The 19116-nt window shown below is 44.6% G+C and overlaps 1 pseudogene; it reads right to left on the bottom strand.

Moving 5' to 3' along the window:
* Window positions 1-17480: 17480 nt before the first annotated feature.
* LOC134937010 (5S ribosomal RNA) lies at window positions 17481-17599 on the bottom strand (annotated as a pseudogene).
* Window positions 17600-19116: the final 1517 nt, after the last annotated feature.

Raw genomic sequence — 19116 nt, 5'->3', positions numbered from 1 at the left:
ACCTAACTACCCCCCGCAGCCAAAAACCCTGAGGCTAAAGTCACCCCCCAGCCCTAAACCTGACGCTGGCACTATAGTTTCAGTACATTCGGAAAGTATTCGCAGTGCTTCATTTTTTTCCACAATTTGTTATGTTACAGCCTTATTCCAAAATGGAATAAATTAATTTTTTCCCTCAAAATTCTACACACAATAACCCATAATGACAACGTGAAAAAAAGTTTGTTTGTTTTTTTTTTTAGAGATTTTTGCTAATTTATTAGAAATAAAAAATGAAGAAATCACAGGTACTTAAATATTCACAGCCTTTGCTCAATACTTTGTTTATGCACCTTTGGCAGCAATTACAGTCTCAAGTCTTTTTGAATATGATGCCATAAGCTTGGCACACCTATCTTTGGGCAGTTTCGCCCATTCCTCTTTGCAGCACCTCTAAAGCTCCATCAGGTTGGATGCGAAGCGTCGGTGCACAGCCATTTTCAGATCTCTCCAGAGATGTTCAATCAGAGTTAAGTCTAGGCTCTGGCTGGGCCACTCAAGGACATTCACAGAGTTGTCCTGAAGCCACTCCTTTCATATCTTGGCTGTGTGCTTAGGGTTGTTGTTCTGCTGAAAGATGAACCATCACCCCAGTCTGAGGTCAAGAGCGCTCTGGAGCAAGTTTTCATCCAGGATGTCTCTGTACATTGCTGTGTTCATCTTTCCCTCTATCCTGACTAGTCTCCCAGTTCCTGCCGCTGAAAAACATCCACACAGCATGATGCTGCCACCACCATGCTTCACTGTAGGGATGGTATTGGCCTGGTGATGAGCATTGCCTGGTTTCCTCCAAACACCTGGCATTCACGCCAAAGAGTTCAATCTTTGTCTCATCAAACCAGAGAATTTTATTTCTCATGGTCTAAGAGTCTTTCAGGTGCATTTTGGAAAAAAATGCCAGATGGGCTGCCGTGTGCTTTTTACTAAAGAGTGGCTCCGTCTGGCCACTCTACCATACAGGCCTGATTGGTGGATTGCTGCAGAGATGCTTGTCCTTCTGGAAGGTTCTCCTCTCTCCACAGAGGAATGGTGTAGCTCTGACAGAGTGACCATCGGGTTCTTGGTAACCTCCATGATTAGGGCCCTTCTCCCCCAATTGCTCAGTTTAGACGGCCGGCCAGCTCTAGGAAGAGTCCTGGTGGTTCCGAACTTCTTCCATTTACGGGTGATGGAGGCCACTGTGGTCATTGGGACCTTCAAAGCAGCAGACATTTTTCTGTACCCTTCCCCAGATTTGTGCCTCGAGACAATCCTGTCTCGGAGGTCTACAGACAATTCCTTTGACTTCATGCTTGGTTTGTGCTCAGAAATGCACTGTCAAGGTTGGGACCTTATATAGACAGGTGTGTGCCTTTCCAAATCATGTCCAATCAACTGAATTTACCACAGGTGAACTCCAATTAAGCTGTAGGAACACCTCAAGGATGATCAGTGGAAACAGGATGCACCCGAGTTCAATTTTGATCTTCATGGAAAAGGCTGTGAATACCTATGTACATGTGATTTATTAGTTTTTTTTATTTTTAATGAATTTGTAAAAATCTCAAAAAAACTTTTTTGACATTGTCATTATGGGGTATTGTGTGTAGAATTTTGATGGAAAAAATAGGATTTTAATACCTACCGGTAAATCCTTTTCTCTTAGTCCGTAGAGGATGCTGGGGACTCCAAAAGGACCATGGGGTCTATACCAAAGCTCCAGACCGGGCGGGAGAGTGCGGATGACTCTGCAGCACCGATAGAGCAAACATGAGGTCCTCATCAGCCAGGGTATCAAACTTGTAGAATTTTGCAAAAGTGTTCGAACCCGACCAAGTAGCTGCTCAGCAAAGCTGTAACGCCGAGACACCCCGGGCAGCCGCCCAAGACGAGCCCACCTTCCTAGTAAAATGGTCTTTTACCGATTTCGGTAACGGCAAACCAGTCGTAGAATGAGCATGCTGAATCGTATTACAAATCCAGTGTGCAATAGTCTGCTTAGAAGCAGGAGCCCCAATCTTGTTGGAAGCATACAGAACAAACAGCGCCTCAGTTTTCCTGATACGAGCCGTTCTGGCTACATAAATTTTCAAAGCTCTGACCACATCGAGAGACTTTGAATCACCCAAGGCTTCAGAAGCCACAGGAACTACAATAGGTTGGTACATGTCAAATGAAGAAACCACCTTTGGGAGGAATTGTTGACGAGTCCTCAACTCCGCTCTATCCACATGGAAAACCAAATAGGGGCTTTTGTGAGACAAAGCCACCAATTCCGACACCCGCCTCGCGGACGCCAAGGCCAATAGCATGACCACTTTCCAAGTGAGAAATTTCAGCTCAACCTTTTGTAAAGGTTCAAACCAATGTGACGTAAGGAACTGTAACACCACGTTAAGGTCCCATGGTGCCTTTGGGGGCACAAATGGAGGTTGGATGTGCAGCACGCCTTTCACGAAAGTCTGTACTTCTGGAAGCGAGGCCAATTCCTTTTGAAAGAAAATTGATAAGGCCGAAATCTGCACTTTAATAGATCCTAACTTTAGGCCCGCCTCCACACTAGCTTGCAAAAAATGGAGAAACCGACCCAGCTGAAATTCTTCCGTAAGGGCCTTCTTGGATTTGCACCAAGACACATATTTCCTCAAAATACGGTGGTAATGCTTCGCCGTTACCTCCTTTCTAGCTTTCAGTAGAGTGGGGATGACCTCTCCGGGAATACCCTTCCGAGCTAAGATTTGGCGTTCAACCGCCATGCCGTCAAACGCAACCACGGTAAGTCCTGGAACACGCACGGCCCCTGCTGTAACAGATCCTCTCTTAGAGGAAGAGGCCAGGGATCTCCTGTGAGTAATTCCTGAAGATCCGGATACCAGGCCCTCCGTGGCCAATCTGGAACAACGAGTATCGCCTGAACCCCTGTTCTTCTTATGATCCTTATCACCTTTGGGATGAGTGGAAATGGAGGGAACACATAGACTGACTGAAACACCCACGGTGTCACCAGTGCGTCCACTGCTATCGCTTGAGGGTCCTTTGACCTGGAACAATACGTCTGAAGCTTCTTGTTGAGGCGAGACGACATCATGTCTATTTGAGGAAGTCCCCAACGACTCGTCACTTCTGCAAAGACCTCTTGATGAAGACCCCACTCTCCTGGATGGAGGTCGTGTCTGCTGAGGAAGTGTGCTTCCCAGTTGTCCACGCCTGGAATGAAGACCGCTGACAGAGCGCTTGCATATTTTTCCGCCCAGCGAAGAATCCTTGTGGCCTCCGCCATCGCCGCTATGCTCCTTGTTCCGCCTTGGCGGTTTATGTGCGCCACTGCTGTTATGTTGTCCGACTGAATCAGGACGAGTAGGCCGCGAAGCAGATGTTCCGCTTGTACCAGGCCGTTGTAAATGGCCCTTAATTCCTGAATGTTTATGTGTAGACAAGCTTCTTGGCTCGACCATTTTCCCTGGAAATTTTCCCCCTGTGTGACCGCTCCCCAACCTCGGAGACTCGCATCCGTGGTCACCAGGATCCAATCTTGGATCCCGAACCTGCGACCCTCTAGGAGGTGAGAACTTTGGAGCCACCACAGGAGAGAAATCCTGGCTCTGGGAGATAGGCATATCTTCCGGTGCATGTGTAGATGGGACCCGGACCACTTGTCCAACAGGTCCCACTGAAAAACTCTGGCATGAAACCTGCTAAACGGGATGGCCTCGTAAGCCGCCACCATCTTCCCCAGCACTCGAGTGCATTGATGAATCGACACTCTTGCCGGTTTCAGAATTCCCTTGACCATGTTCTGGATTTCCAGAGCTTTTTCGAACAGGAAAAAAATTCTCTGTAGTTCCGTGTCCAGAATCATACCCAAGAACGACAGCTGTGTTGTCGGAATCAACTGTGCCATGTTGTTGCAGAAACGTCAGGGAGAGCGCAACGTTTTTCAGCAACTGCTCCTTTGATCTCACCTTTATCAGGAGATCGTCCAAGTACGGGATAATTGTGACCCCTTGCTTGCGCAGGAGCACCATCATTTCCGCCATTACTTTGGTGAAAATCCTCGGGCCGTGGAAAGACCAAACGGCAACATCGGAGACTGGTAATGACAATCCTGAACAGCGAACCTCAGGTACGCCTAATGAGGAGGATATATGGAGACATGCAGGTAAGCATCCTTTATGTCGACTGACACCATAAAATCCTCCGCTTCCAGACTGGAGATCACTGCTCGGAGAGATTCCATCTTGAAGTTGAACCTTTTTAAAAACAGATTGAGGGATTTTAAGTTCAGAATCGGTTGGACCGAGCCATCCGGCTTCGGGACCACGAACAGGCTTGAATAAAACCCTTTCCCCCGTTGTGACGGGGGTACTGCGACAATGACTTGCTGCTGACACAGCTTGTGTATTGCAGCACACACTACCTCCCTTTCCGGAAGAGAAGCTGGCAAGGCCGATTTGAAAAATCGGTGTGGGGGCACGTCTTGAAACTCCAGTTTGTATCCTTGGGTCACAATTTCCAGCACCCAAGGATCTAGGCCCGAGTGAACCCAGACCTGACTGAAGAGCTGAAGACGCGCCCCCACCGGTGCGGACTCCCGCATGGCAGCCCCAGCGTCATGCGGTGGACTTAGCAGAAGCCGGGAGGACTTCTGCTCCTAGGAGCTTGCCACAGCCGGCGACCTTTTTCCCCTCCCCTTGCCTCTAGCAGCAAGGAAGGAGGACCCTCGTCCTTTCTTGAATTTATTAGACCGAAAGGACTGCATCTGATAGTGAGGCGTTTTCTTCTGCTGTGTAGGGACAAAAGGCAGAAATTAAGACTTACCCGCGGTAGCTGTAGAAACCAGGTCCGCGAGGCCTTCACCAAACAAAACTCCACCTTTATAGGGCAGAGCCTCCATAGCCTTTTTAGAATTAGCATCACCATTCCATTGATGAGTCCACAACGCCCTCCTAGCCGAGATTGCTATGGCATTGGCCCTTGATCCCAAGAGGCCAATATCTCTCGCAGCCTCCCTTAGATAGACTGCAGCATCCTTGATATGACCCAGCGTCAAAAGCACGCTATCCCTATCCAGGGTGTCTATGTCAGATGACAAGTTATCTGCCCATTTTCCAATCGCGCTACTCACCCATGCCGATGCTACGACCGGCCTAAGCAGCATACCCGTAGTGACATAAATAGATTTCAAAGAAGTTTCCTGTTTACGATCTGCAGGATCTTTAAGGGCTGCTGTGTCAGGGGACGGTAGCGTCACCTTCTTGGACAATCGCGCTAGAGCTTTGTTCACCATGGGAGATGACTCCCACCCTAACCTATCCTCAGAGGGAATCGGGTATGCCATAGAAATTCTCCTGGGAATCAGCCACTTTTTATCAGGAGCTTCTCAAGCCTGTCAGAATTCGTTTGGATCTTCCAGTGTGAAAACATATTAGCAGGGACTGAGGTTCACGGAATAATAACTAGTTTATTAAAGCAACGTACAACTGTAAACAATAAATATAAAAGCAGGAATAACTAGAGAACACAAAGGGAAAACTGAGGGGACATGGGATGCCAGGAAACTGTGAGTACATGAGAATGATGTAGACTGTGGTAGAGTATGCACGTACCAGGGTTGCAGGATTGCACTGTAACTGGAACACAGGATGACACTGATGATTCGTAAACTTGTGAACGGTGACTAAAGGTGCTGATGAGTTAAGGAACTTGTAAATGATGATTGAAGACACTGGTGATTTGCAGACTTGTAAATGGTGACTGAAGATGCTGATGAGTTAAGGAACTTGTAAATGATGATTGAAGACACTGGTGATTTGCAGACTTGTAAATGGTGACTGAAGATGCTGATGAGTTAAGAAACTTAAGAATAATGGTTAAAGACACTGGTGGTTTACAGAGTAGTAAATGGTGACTGGAGACGCTGATGATTCCAGGAACTTGAGAATGATAACTAAAGACACTGGTGGTTTGCAGAGTAGTAAACGGTGACTGGAGACACTGATGATTCTAGGAACTTGAAAATAACAATTAAAGACACTGATGGTTTGCAGAGTAGTAAACGGTGACTGAAGACGCTGATGATTCCAGGAACTTTAAAATAACAATTAAAGACACTGGTGGTTTGCAGAGTAGTACACGGTGACTGGACACTGATGATTCTAGGAACTTGAAAATAACAATTAAAGACACTGATGGTTTGCAGAGTAGTACACGGTGACTGAAGACGCTGATGATTCCAGGAACTTGAAAATAACAATTAAAGTCCAGAAGCTGCTTGAGAATGCTGGAAGCTGTGCAGCAGTTAATGCTGGAAGCACCGGAGACACTGGGGTAGACTGCGGAGAAACTCGCCGGGAACAAGAGCACTGGCAGTTCTTTGGTCTATTTAGCAGCAGAGATCAGCATGACCAGGACCAGGAGCTGTAACAATCTTGACTTGATGAACTGGCACCAGGGAGCCTGTGTGGCTGGCCTAAGTAGTGAGTACAGGTGCTGCTCACAGCTGTGGTAGTAGCTACTAATCAAGATGCAGATACAGAGCAGAACTCTGAACACCAGAGCAGAGAGCGCCACCCCAGGCATGGAGTAGAAACTACATGGGATTGTGACAGTACCCCCTCCCTAAGGAGCGGATTCCAGACGCTCAACACATGTCAGAGTCTGAATCAAAAGGTAGAGGGCATATCACGGTATCCTCATGCTGCAAAGGAAGTCCAACAGAGGCTTTCAACTTAGATTTTCCCTTTTTCTTCTTTCTCCTTTTTGTGGATTTCCCAGTAGGAACAATAGACTGGAGCTGAAGAAAACCAACAGGTAAGCTGATTGCTGGAGTCTCAAAGCTGGCAACAGGATTCTCGGATGAATCAAGATAGATAGGAACCTTGGATGACCCCGGCTGGGCAGGAACCTCATTTGGGACTGAAGACTGGTAAGACCATGAATTGAATTTCTTAATTACCATTTCACTGAAGGCCACAAGATTAAGAAGAACTGGGTCATTGGTCTCAATTAGTGGACTAGCCCAAGCCGCGGCTTCTCCTCTGAAGGTCAGGAATAAAAGTTTAACTATGTTGGATGGAGTAATTCCGAGGGAAAGATCTGTCTCCATCATAGAAACATATCGATTAACTAGTGCGTAGTATTGCGTTAAATCTCCATCAAAGTAATCCAAAGATGGAGCGTTGGATGAATTCTGTGAAGTGGAAACTTGATTTTCCGGAAACACTGGAGATGGATCATCAGGACACTGATGAGGGGACAGACTTTCAGAAGACTGGTCAGAAATATATGATGATCCTAACTGAACTTGGATTAGAGGCTTGGATGGTACTTTTTGGATTTGGTCCTTCCTGGAAGTCCTGGGGGACTGGGCTGTACCCAAATCGTGAGCCAACAAGTTAGTAGTAGAATTGGAACCCAGGACTACAACAGTGCCTATGTGTCTAGATATATGGCCTGTGTTGTGAGAAACGAGAGTGCTAGATTCTTCTTCTGAAATTGACATAATGCTCAAAGCCCCCTCGTCACGGGGCTGAACTAAGGCAGAAGCCCCCTCGTCACGAGGCTGAACTACGGCAGAAGCCCCCTCTTCACGGGGCTGAACTGAGGCAGAAGCCCCCTCTTCACGGGGCTGAACTGAGGCAGGAGCCCCCTCTTCACGGGGCTGGGCTGAGGCAAGAGCCCCCTCTTCACGGGGCTGGGCTGAGGCAAGAGCCCCCTCTTCACGGGGCTGGGCTGAGGCAAGAGCCCCCTCTTCACGGGGCTGGGCTGAGGCAAGAGCCCCCTCTTCACGGGGCTGGGCTGAGGCAAGAGCCCCCTCTTCACGGGGCTGGGCTGAGGCAAGAGCCCCCTCTTCACGGGGCTGGGCTGAAGCAAGAGCCCCCTCTTCACGGGGCTGGGCTGAGGCAAGAGCCCCCTCTTCACGGGGCTGGGCAGCGCTCTGAAGGCTCTCTGGCTGGGCAGCGCTCTGAAGGCTCTCTGGCTGGGCAGCGCTCTGAAGGCTCTCTGGCTGGGCAGCGCTCTGAAGGCTCTCTGGCTGGGCAGCGCTCTGAAGGCTCTCTGGCTGGGCAGCGCTCTGAAGGCTCTCTGGCTGGGCAGCGCTCTGAAGGCTCTCTGGCTGGGCAGCGCTCTGAAGGCCCTCTGGCTGGGCAGCACTCTGTAGACCCTCTGGCTGGGCAGCACTCTGTAGACCCTCTGGCTGGGCAGCACTCTGTAGACCCTCTGGCTGGGCAGCACTCTGTAGACCCTCTGGCTGGGCAGCCCTCTGTAGACCCTCTGGCTGGGCAGCCCTCTGTAGACCCTCTGGCTCTGGACCCTCGGATCCCCTTCCTGGGGCTGGACCCTCTGAAGAACCCCCTCCTGGGGCTGGACCCTCTGAAGAACCCCCTCCTGGGGCTGGACGCGCTGAACCCTTCACTGGGGCTGGACGCTCTGAAGAACCCCCTCTTGGGGCTGGACATTCTGAAAAACCCCTCACTGGGGCTGGACGCTCTGAACCCCTCACTGGGGCTGGACGCTCTGAAGAACCCCCTCTTGGGGCTGGACGCTCTGAAGAACCCCCTCTTGGGGCTGGACGCTCTGAAGAACCCCCTCTTGGGGCTGGACGCTCTGAAGAACCCCCTCTTGGGGCTGGACACTCTGAAGAACCCCTTCTTGGGGCAAGATACTCTGAAGAACCCCTTCTTGGGGCAAGATGCTCTGAAGAACCCCTTCTTGGGGCTGGACACTCTGAAGAACCCCCTCCTGGGGCGACAGGCTTGGAAACTCTAGGTGGAAGACGAGTTTTGTGACAGATGGTATTTAAAGATTGGAGATACACTCTGCCCTCATTTCTTGGTTTTCGAATGGGACAGGTTAAAATAAAATGTCCTTGACCCCCACAATACAGGCAAAGTTTATAGTCTCTTCGATACTGGCGTTCTGTTTCAGAGAGGCTAGGTCGAGGGAAACTTTGGAACTTGCCTCTTGTCTGAGGAGGAGAGGTGCCCCTATCATGCCTAGTCCATGGGTCAGAAGAAAACTCCTTTTCTGGAGCTATTTTACTGGGGTCCACCAGTCTCCCCAGGAATTCAGGAAGAACGCATAGAATACCGGACACTAAAGTCTGTAGCTGGTCTAACTGCTCCTTTAAAACCCCCAGTTGTAACAAATCTAAAGAAGGTGATGTCACGGGAGCTGAGGGGTTAACGAGCTGTGAGAAAACTCCCTCAGGCAGACTGCAATTATTTCCCCTGTTGTTTGTTTTTGGCCAGTTCATACTGTCAGAATTCGTTTGGATCTTCCAGTGTGAAAACATATTAGCAGGGACTGAGGTTCACGGAATAATAACTAGTTTATTAAAGCAACGTACAACTGTAAACAATAAATATAAAGCAGGAATAACTAGAGAACACAAAGGGAAAACTGAGGGGACATGGGATGCCAGGAAACTGTGAGTACATGAGAATGATGTAGACTGTGGTAGAGTATGCACGTACCAGGGTTGCAGGATTGCACTGTAACTGGAACACAGGATGACACTGATGATTCGTAAACTTGTGAACGGTGACTAAAGGTGCTGATGAGTTAAGGAACTTGTGAATGATGATTTAAGACACTGGTGATTTGCAGACTTGTAAATGATGACTGAAGATGCTAATGAGTTAAGGAACTTGTAAATGATGATTGAAGACACTGGTGATTTGCAGACTTGTAAATGGTGACTGAAGATGCTGATGAGTTAAGGAACTTGTAAATGATGATTGAAGACACTGGTGATTTGCAGACTTGTAAATGGTGACTGAAGATGCTGATGAGTTAAGGAACTTGTAAATGATGATTGAAGACACTGGTGATTTGCAGACTTGTAAATGGTGACTGAAGATGCTGATGAGTTAAGAAACTTAAGAATAATGGTTAAAGACACTGGTGGTTTACAGAGTAGTAAATGGTGACTGGAGACGCTGATGATTCCAGGAACTTGAGAATGATAACTAAAGACACTGGTGATTTGCAAAGTAGTAAACGGTGACTGAGGACGCTGATGATTCCAGGAACTTGAGAATAATAATTAAAGACACTGGTGGTTTGCAGAGTAGTAAACGGTGACTGGAGACACTGATGATTCTAGGAACTTGAAAATAACAATTAAAGACACTGATGGTTTGCAGAGTAGTAAACGGTGACTGAAGACGCTGATGATTCCAGGAACTTGAAAATAACAATTAAAGACACTGATGGTTTGCAGAGTAGCAAACGGTGACTGGAGACACTGATGATTCTAGGAACTTGAGAATAACAATTAAAGACACTGATGGTTTGCAGAGTAGTACACGGTGACTGAAGACGCTGATGATTCCAGGAACTTTAAAATAACAATTAAAGACACTGGTGGTTTGCAGAGTAGTACACGGTGACTGGACACTGATGATTCTAGGAACTTGAAAATAACAATTAAAGACACTGATGGTTTGCAGAGTAGTACACGGTGACTGAAGACGCTGATGATTCCAGGAACTTGAAAATAACAATTAAAGTCCAGAAGCTGCTTGAGAATGCTGGAAGCTGTGCAGCAGTTAATGCTGGAAGCACCGGAGACACTGGGGTAGACTGCGGAGAAACTCGCCGGGAACAAGAGCACTGGCAGTTCTTTGGTCTATTTAGCAGCAGAGATCAGCATGACCAGGACCAGGAGCTGTAACAATCTTGACTCGATGAACTGGCACCAGGGAGCCTGTGTGGCTGGCCTAAGTAGTGAGTACAGGTGCTGCTCACAGCTGTGGTAGTAGCTACTAATCAAGATGCAGATACAGAGCAGAACTCTGAACACCAGAGCAGAGAGCGCCACCCCAGGCATGGAGTAGAAACTACATGGGATTGTGACAAAGCCTTTTCAAAAAGAGCGTTAAGTTCATGAGAGGGAGGAAACGTTACTTCAGGTTTCTTTCCTTTAAACATACAGACCCTCGTCTCAGGGACAGCGGGGTCCTCAGGGATATGTAACACATCCTTTATAGCCATAATCATGTACTGAATGCTCTTAGCCAGTTTGGGATTCAACTTGGCATCATTATAGTCGACACTGGAGTCCGAATCCGTGTCGGTATCTGTATCTGCTATCTGGGTAAACGTACGTTTCTGTGACCCTGAAGTCTGAGTTTGTGACCAAACATCTTCCATGGATTGTCTCCATGCTTGGTTCTGAGACTCAGATTTGTCTAATCTCTTATGCAACAAAGCCACACTTGCATTTAAAACATTACACATATCCACCCAATCAGCAGTCGGCGGTGCCGACGGAGTCACTCCCACATTCTGTTCTGCCCCCGCACCAGCCTCCTCCTGGGAAGAGCATCCAGCCTCAGACATGTCGACACACATGTACCGACACCCACAATCACACTGAGCTATAGGGGACAGACCCATGGTAAGGCCCTTCAGAGGGACAGAAAGGGATTTTGCCAGCTCACTTAGTGCCTCACCCGGTCTGAAAGAATTTACAAAACCCCAGACCTAGCAGCGCTTTTATATGTAAATCAATACAACACCAAATATGCTGCGCCCCCCCACCCCCCCCTGCTTTTGCACCCTGTCACCTGAGACAGAAGTGAAGGGCCAGGACCAGCGTCTCTGCAGCTTGCTGTGAAGAGAAAATGGCGCTGATTAGAGCTGGAGGACGAAGCCCTGCCCCCTACATGGCGCGCTTGTGTCCCGTTTTTATTTATACTGGCGGGGGTCTGTATACAGTGCCTATGCACTGTATACTGTCATGCCAGTGCCCAAAATGAGGTTTAGTTGCTGCCCAGGGCGCCCCCCCTGCGCCCTGCACCCTTATAGTGCCGTTGGTGTGTGGGAGCAATGGCGCGCAGCGCGACCGCTGCGTGGTACCTCCAGAAATCAGAAGTCTTCTGCCGCCTCTGAAGTCTTCTTGCTTCTGCTACTCACACGGCTTCTCTCTTCAGGCTCTGTGAGGGGGACGGTGGCGCAGCTCCGGGAACGAGCAGCTAGGCGCACCAAGTGATTAGACCCTCTGGAGCTAATGGTGTCCGGTAGCCTAAGAAGCAAAGCCTTTAAACTCACAGAAGTAGGTCTGCTTCTCTCCCCTCAGTCCCACGAAGCAGGGAGCCTGTTGCCAGCAGTGCTCCCTGAAAATAATAAACCTAACAAAGTCTTTTTTCTGAGAAACTCTGTAGAGCTCCTCAGTGTGTGACCAGTCTCTCTGGGCACAGAATCTGAGGCCTGGAGGAGGGGCATAGAGGGAGGAGCCAGTTCACACCCATTTAAAGTCTTAAAGTGCCCATGTCTCCTGCGGATCCCGTCTATACCCCATGGTCCTTTTGGAGTCCCCAGCATCCTCTAGGACGAATGAGAAAATGAATTTATTCCATTTTGGAATAAGGCTGTAACTTAACAAAACGTGGAAAAAGTGAAGCGCTGTGAATACTTTCCAGATGTACTGTACATAGGCCGGGCTGCAGACTGTCTGGATTCCCACATCAGTATCCTGACCAATTCGGGATTCCGGCGCTAGGATTGTGGCGAGATACCACCAGCGGGCAAATTAACCACATACCCTCTATGTCGCTTCTAATTTCTCACTGAGAGATACCCACATGGAAATTCATATAGCTGTTATGAGGTGCTACCCACTACTTAGGAACAATCAACATCACAATCTCAAGAAAGACTAAGTAGTTTCAAGGGTGCACTGGGACTAATAGTAAATATATTAAAAGAAAAACTTTATTTATATGCCGAAAATGTTTCACAATTTAATTATGTCTGTTAAAATGGTGAAATATAAAAGATAGTGAAATAAAGAGATAAAAATTTGTGTAATTTAAAATCTATCATACCGATGCCGGAATCCCAACACCCGGTGAAATGCTGGCGGTCGAAATCCTGACTACCACCCGGAATCTCCACTTGGGTGGTGGTCCATGCCACCACCCGAGGGGGTATAGATTAAAGTCGCCACCGACCCCAATGCGCGGTGAGCGCGAGCCCGCGAGGGGACACTCGCCAAGGTTATTCCAGCTGTCGGGATGCCAACAGCCAGGATGTCATACTGATTCCGTCAGTGCTATGGGATATTGAATTATATTAGTGCTTCCTATTACTGCACTTTATCTACAGGTTCCCTAGTAAAATTCTCTCCTTTCTAAAAAAAAAACCCCCAAACAAACAACAAAACACCCTATTTCACTATAATTACTATTATCAGAAAAAAAATCAAGCATCTACATGTGTGGGATAAAAATAAACTGCTCCAAGTCAGTTGGATATATATATAACATTTATTTTATATGGCATGCAGTTAATTTCCCAAAAGATGGGATCCCGGCGTTTGAAGTACCGACGCCGGAATCCCGATAGCAGGGAAAATGGCAGGGGTCAAAATCGCGACAGCCACCCAGTATGCCCTCTAGGGTGGTGGTCCATGCCATCAACCAAGGGAGAATATAATAGTGTGGCAAGCTAAGCTCGCTACCGAGTCCGAAGCGTGGAGAGCACAGCGAGCCCACGAGGGGACACACTGCGCTCGAGGTTGGGATTTCTACTGTCGGGATTTCATACTGAATCCTTTGATACATGGTATTGAATTAGATGGTTTAAGACAAATGGAACATCCCACACGAGAGAGGAAGCTCCAGGAGTGGACATTTGCAACAAAACAACGTACTGTATATGAATAAATGAGACATTGAGACAATATTTATCTAAATCATAAGAACGACACAAGACAACGATTGAATTTTGATAGAGTTTATAGTACACAAATTTTCATCTCTTTATTTCACTATTTTATATTTCACCATATTATGACATAATAAAATTGTGAAATATTTTAATGCATATCAATAAAGTATTACTTTTAACATATTTACTATTAGTCGCAGTGCGCCCTTAAAACTTTTTCTTAAGATTGTGATATGCAAGAGTACGTATATAAAATATAAAGCATGTATTGATTCAGTATACTGTATGTAATCACTGGAAAGCTGGCATGTCACAGACCCTGTAGATGTGCAAAATCTTGGACCTAATTATTTATGACTATTTCTTTAAAAAAAAATTATATATATATATATATATATACATACATACACACACACACACACACACACACACACATATATATACACACACACACACACACATATATATACATATGTACGTACGTACGTATGTACATACATACATACACACACAAACGTGTACACAAGAAAAAGCCAACTGCGCTTAAAAAAATTAATATACAATGTTGTTTAAAAATACAAATTTCAGATATTTAATAAATAAAAACATACAAAATAAATCAATAACAACATCCGTACGATAAATGAATGACTGAAAGACCCTTATAGCCAATCTCTAGACCACATTGTCTTTCTTAGGGCAAGTCTGTATGCAATTGCCGGCAACAGCAATATGTGCTGGTAGATATGAAAGTTCTCCCTGCAGGAAGATATTGTTATAACATCCAGTCTGGATATCGATAGTTACCAAATCCCTTGTGGTGTTAGCCGGGTATTCCACCTAGCGAGGGTCCAGAGTGTCCTCTTTATCCAACACAATGGTCATGGTGGTTCTCCCTTTATTAATGTCCACAGTGAAGGGGACTGGAATTTCCCAAGGTTTTGAACGACTGTAAAGTGTCCTGGATTATTTCAGCAATACCCTGGTCAGAGAATAGGCTCTGGCTCATGTGTGTAATGTTCTCTATTTCCTTATAATTTCCTGCCAGGCCATTTCCTGTAGACCACTGCTTCCACTCACAGCCATTAGACTGCGCCTCATATCAGTCATACTGTCCGAACATGTGGCAGAGCTGGCGGAAACCCGGTCACACATTGCGGTGCGTAGTGCAGATAGATTTCTGCGTCTAAAGGGCACATCAGCAGCTGAAGTTCATTGCCAACTTGTCGAGGTGTACGGTGATAACGTCATGTCACAGAAACAGATTTGGTGCACTGTTTTTGATTGAGTTGTTACGTCACTACCCTTGGGTCCACATCCTTCCTACAGCCCTGACTTGGCATAGAGTGATTTCCACATCTTTGGACCAGTGAAGAAGCACCGGGGTTGTAGGTGGTTCGCAACAGATGGTGAAGTTCAACAAGCGGTCATGTCCTGGCTTTAGGTGCTTGACACGGATTTCTTCTAGGTCAGGATAGATGCCTTGAAGCACCATTTTAACAAATGCTTAGACAAGTATGGGGGCAATATAGAAAAATAATCTGTACCAAGGCCAGACTACTGCTCATACGTATATGTATAAGTTGAATGAAATTCTGCAATAAGAAATTTACGTGTGTGTGTGTGTGTGTGTGTGTGTGTGTGTGTGTGTGTGTGTGTGTGTGTGTGTGTGTGTGTGTGTGTGTGTGTGTGTGTATTTATTTATTGGGCCCAAATCTTCCACAAATGCCCAATTTAGTTTTTCAAAGAGCAAAAAATTTAAAAAGTATGGTGGCACCTAGCAGAATGACAGGATCAGATTTGTCAAGAACATGTACCGATCTGCTATACCTACAAAGGGGTGCTTCCCCTGTTCTAGATGCATCTGTTGTAAGTTTATGGAATGTTAAACTTGATACAGGCTGATTATACAAATTGGGAAATTTGGTTAGCTGCAATACGGAAGATGCTATATACAGAATTACCTGTGGCTGTGGTCTATCATATATCGGGAAGACAAAAAGGCTAACAAAAATTAGAATCAAGGAACTCATGAGGAATGTAAAGAATAAACTACCCTCGCATAGCCTACTTAGACATTATGCTGATAAACATAATTCAACTATCCATCATTATTGAATATTGATACTAATATAAGAGAGAATGACAGTAGAAATAGAGATTTAAAGAGGAAGACTCTACAGGAATGAGACAATATCTATATCTTCATTCAAGCCCTTTGGGATCATAGTGTCTAAAGCAGGCATGTCCAAACTGCGGCCCTCCAGCTGTTGAGAAACTACACATCCCAGCATGCCCTGACACAGCTTTAGCATTCTCTGACAGCAAAACTGTCAGGGCATGCTGGGATATGTAGTTTCACAACAGCTGGAGGGCTGCAGTTTGGACATGCCTGGTCTAAAGTATATATCCAATAGGTCTCCCATTTGGACAGTTTGAGATCCCTACTACTCCCTCTGGGATCTATAGGTACATGTTCCAATATGGCGAATGAAAAGTTGTCTCTATTGATAATTGAATTATGTTTATCAGCATAATGTCTAAGTAGGCTATGCGAGGGTAGTTTATTCTTTACATTCTACTGTCATTCTCTCTTATATTAGTATCAATATTCAATAATGATGGATAGATATTGAATGTTTATATACAGAATGACACTTTAATTTATCCAAAATGTGGATTAGATCAATATTGGCTGGGAAGTTATATGTATCTAATTTGTATTACCATCTGTAAATAGGAGACCATGTTAATATGAAAATAGCGTTATTTTATAAGAAATCATATAAACTACAAGAGTAGAGAGCACAATAGAGTCACCTACTTATGGTGGGATTATATACACACAAATATATGTGAACCTATAATAGTATATTGGGTGTAGTTTGGTGAGTGTTAGTCTAAATAAGTGTACATATTGTTGTGCACATATATAGCGTTAGTATAGAAGTATAGACAACTTAGAGATATCTGTGTACATATTGTTGTGCGCACATATATAGCGTTAGTATAGAAGTATAGACAACTTAGATATATCTGTGTACATATTGTTGTGCGCACATATATAGCGTTAGTATAGAAGTATAGACAACTTAGAGATATATCTGTGTACATATTGTTGTGTGCACATTTATATAGTGGGAGAAGGTCAATTTGGTGCCGCACAGGACCTTTCTAAGGAATTTTTCTTTGTAATGGGCTCTTATGAAATTTGTCCCTTGTGAACCAACAGTGCATATACATAAGACATGCCTGTATCGGTCTTTAAGGAGTTACTGTTGTTGGTGGTGCACCCAGAGTCAATAGTACGTATCACAGTTACAAAGGAGAAAGAGAGACTCTGTGTTGGGGCACGCTTGAAAAACTAAAACTTAACTTTTAATTATAGTATGATAAAATTCTGGTACACAATTCAACACACATATAATATATAATATTCAAGGAGAAAGTCAATGATTCTTCACTTGCGAAGTAATAATTTTGGAGTGGCAGTTCTCCAAGTAATATTACTATTTAAGGTGACAGTGACACCTGAGATGAAAATATTAAGAATTTAATTTCAGTATAACAGAAAATTCTTCCAATACCTATTGTAATGGTATGTCCTGGTAACGATTAATCTGCTATTTCTAAATTTTCTGATCAATAAATGCAGTATGCAAAAGAGCTCTAGATGAGTATATGATCAGAAAGAAAGATTCAATGAGAAGAAGGGAATATAGATATGAAAATGGTAACAGTCAAAGGTTGCTCCAACACCTCTGCTTTTCACATGAATACAGAGGTATTTATTACTGCACCTAATATTCCCTGAAAGTCTCCCAACCAGGTACTAATCAGGCTATTCACTGCTTAGCTTCCAAGATCAGGCGAGATTGGGCGTAGCCAGTGAGATGTGGCAGTAATATCACATAGATTGTGAATGAGAGAGTGTATGGTTATTGGCATATACCAGATAGAGTACTTCTGCTGTCCATTATTGCGCACAGTTTCCCTGTTACTTTTAGCATTGCAGGGGAGTTATATGACTGGCGTCAGGATGAGAGAGTACTGAAAAAGTAAGATATAGGAAACGTATAGGTTCAGAGCCCGTCTTCTGCTGTTCGCTGTCATATAACTTAATATAGCGGACAGTGGATGAGAGAGGCGGGTTATCTGGGCCTATTGAGTAATGGTGTGAAATTACACAGATATCTTAAGGTTTTTGTTATGATAGTGCATAATTCAATTACATATTCTTAATCCTAATAGTAGTGGGCAAAGGGATTAATATTTCCGCTATGGCGATGCCCCTAGAGTACTACAAAAAAAGGCCGATGCCAGCTGTTGGGGATATCTCAAAGCCCACGTAATAGTATGAATTATATCTCACTAATTAGGGTATAGGAGTGAGAGAGAAAAGAGACATCAAAAAGCGTTGAATGTCTTAACACTGTAAATAGTGGGTAGCAGATTAAACAAAAAATATTAAACAATTAATGACAAAACCTTTACACTGTAAATAGTGGGTAGCAGATTAAACAAAAAATAATATTAAACAATTAATGACAAAACATTTTTTTGTCAAATATACGATACCAGGAGGTGAGTGGGCTGAACCGTGCACTGTTCAGCACCACTTGTCACAGACGGCTGTTTCACCTGAAGGTGGCTTGTTCACTGTGAGACTTTCAGGGAATATTAGGTGCAGTAATAAATACCTCTGTATTCATGTGAAAAGCAGAGGTATTGGAGCAACCTTTGACTGTTACCATTTTCATATCTATATTCCCTTCTTCTCATTGAATCTTTCTTTCTGATCATATACTCATCTAGAGCTCTTTTGCATACTGCATTTATTGATCAGAAAATTTAGAAATAGCAGATTAATCGTTACCAGGACATACCATTACAATAGGTATTGGAAGAATTTTCTGTTATACTGAAATTAAATTCTTAATATTTTCATCTCAGGTGTCACTGTCACCTTAAATAGTAATATTACTTGGAGAACTGCCACTCCAAAATTATTACTTCGCAAGTGAAGAATCATTGACTTTCTCCTTGAATATTATATATTATATGTGTGTTGAATTGTGTACCAGAATTTTATCATACCACATTTATATAGTGTTAGTATTGAAATAATACAAGTTTAGTCTAAAGATATGAATTATATCAAATTAATGTAGTTTGAGTATGGATTAATACACACATGAATAGATATAGTACTATGAATTATTATAAGGACTATAAATGAGTACACAAATAATAGGTCCCATATATGGTACCTTCGAATATTACCCTTGAATAGAGAAAGTTTCCCTTTTATATACAGAAACACACATAAGCACTCGTATTAAAATGATATTGATTAATTGTAAGTTAGTACAGGTTGAGTAGCCCATATCCAAATATTCCGAAATACGGAATATTCCGAAATAC

Source organism: Pseudophryne corroboree, chromosome 6 (assembly GCF_028390025.1).
Source record: "Pseudophryne corroboree isolate aPseCor3 chromosome 6, aPseCor3.hap2, whole genome shotgun sequence".
Lineage (NCBI taxonomy): Eukaryota > Metazoa > Chordata > Amphibia > Anura > Myobatrachidae > Pseudophryne > Pseudophryne corroboree.
Note: the sequence above shows the minus strand (reverse complement) of the source record. Positions and strands in the feature narration are given on the sequence as shown.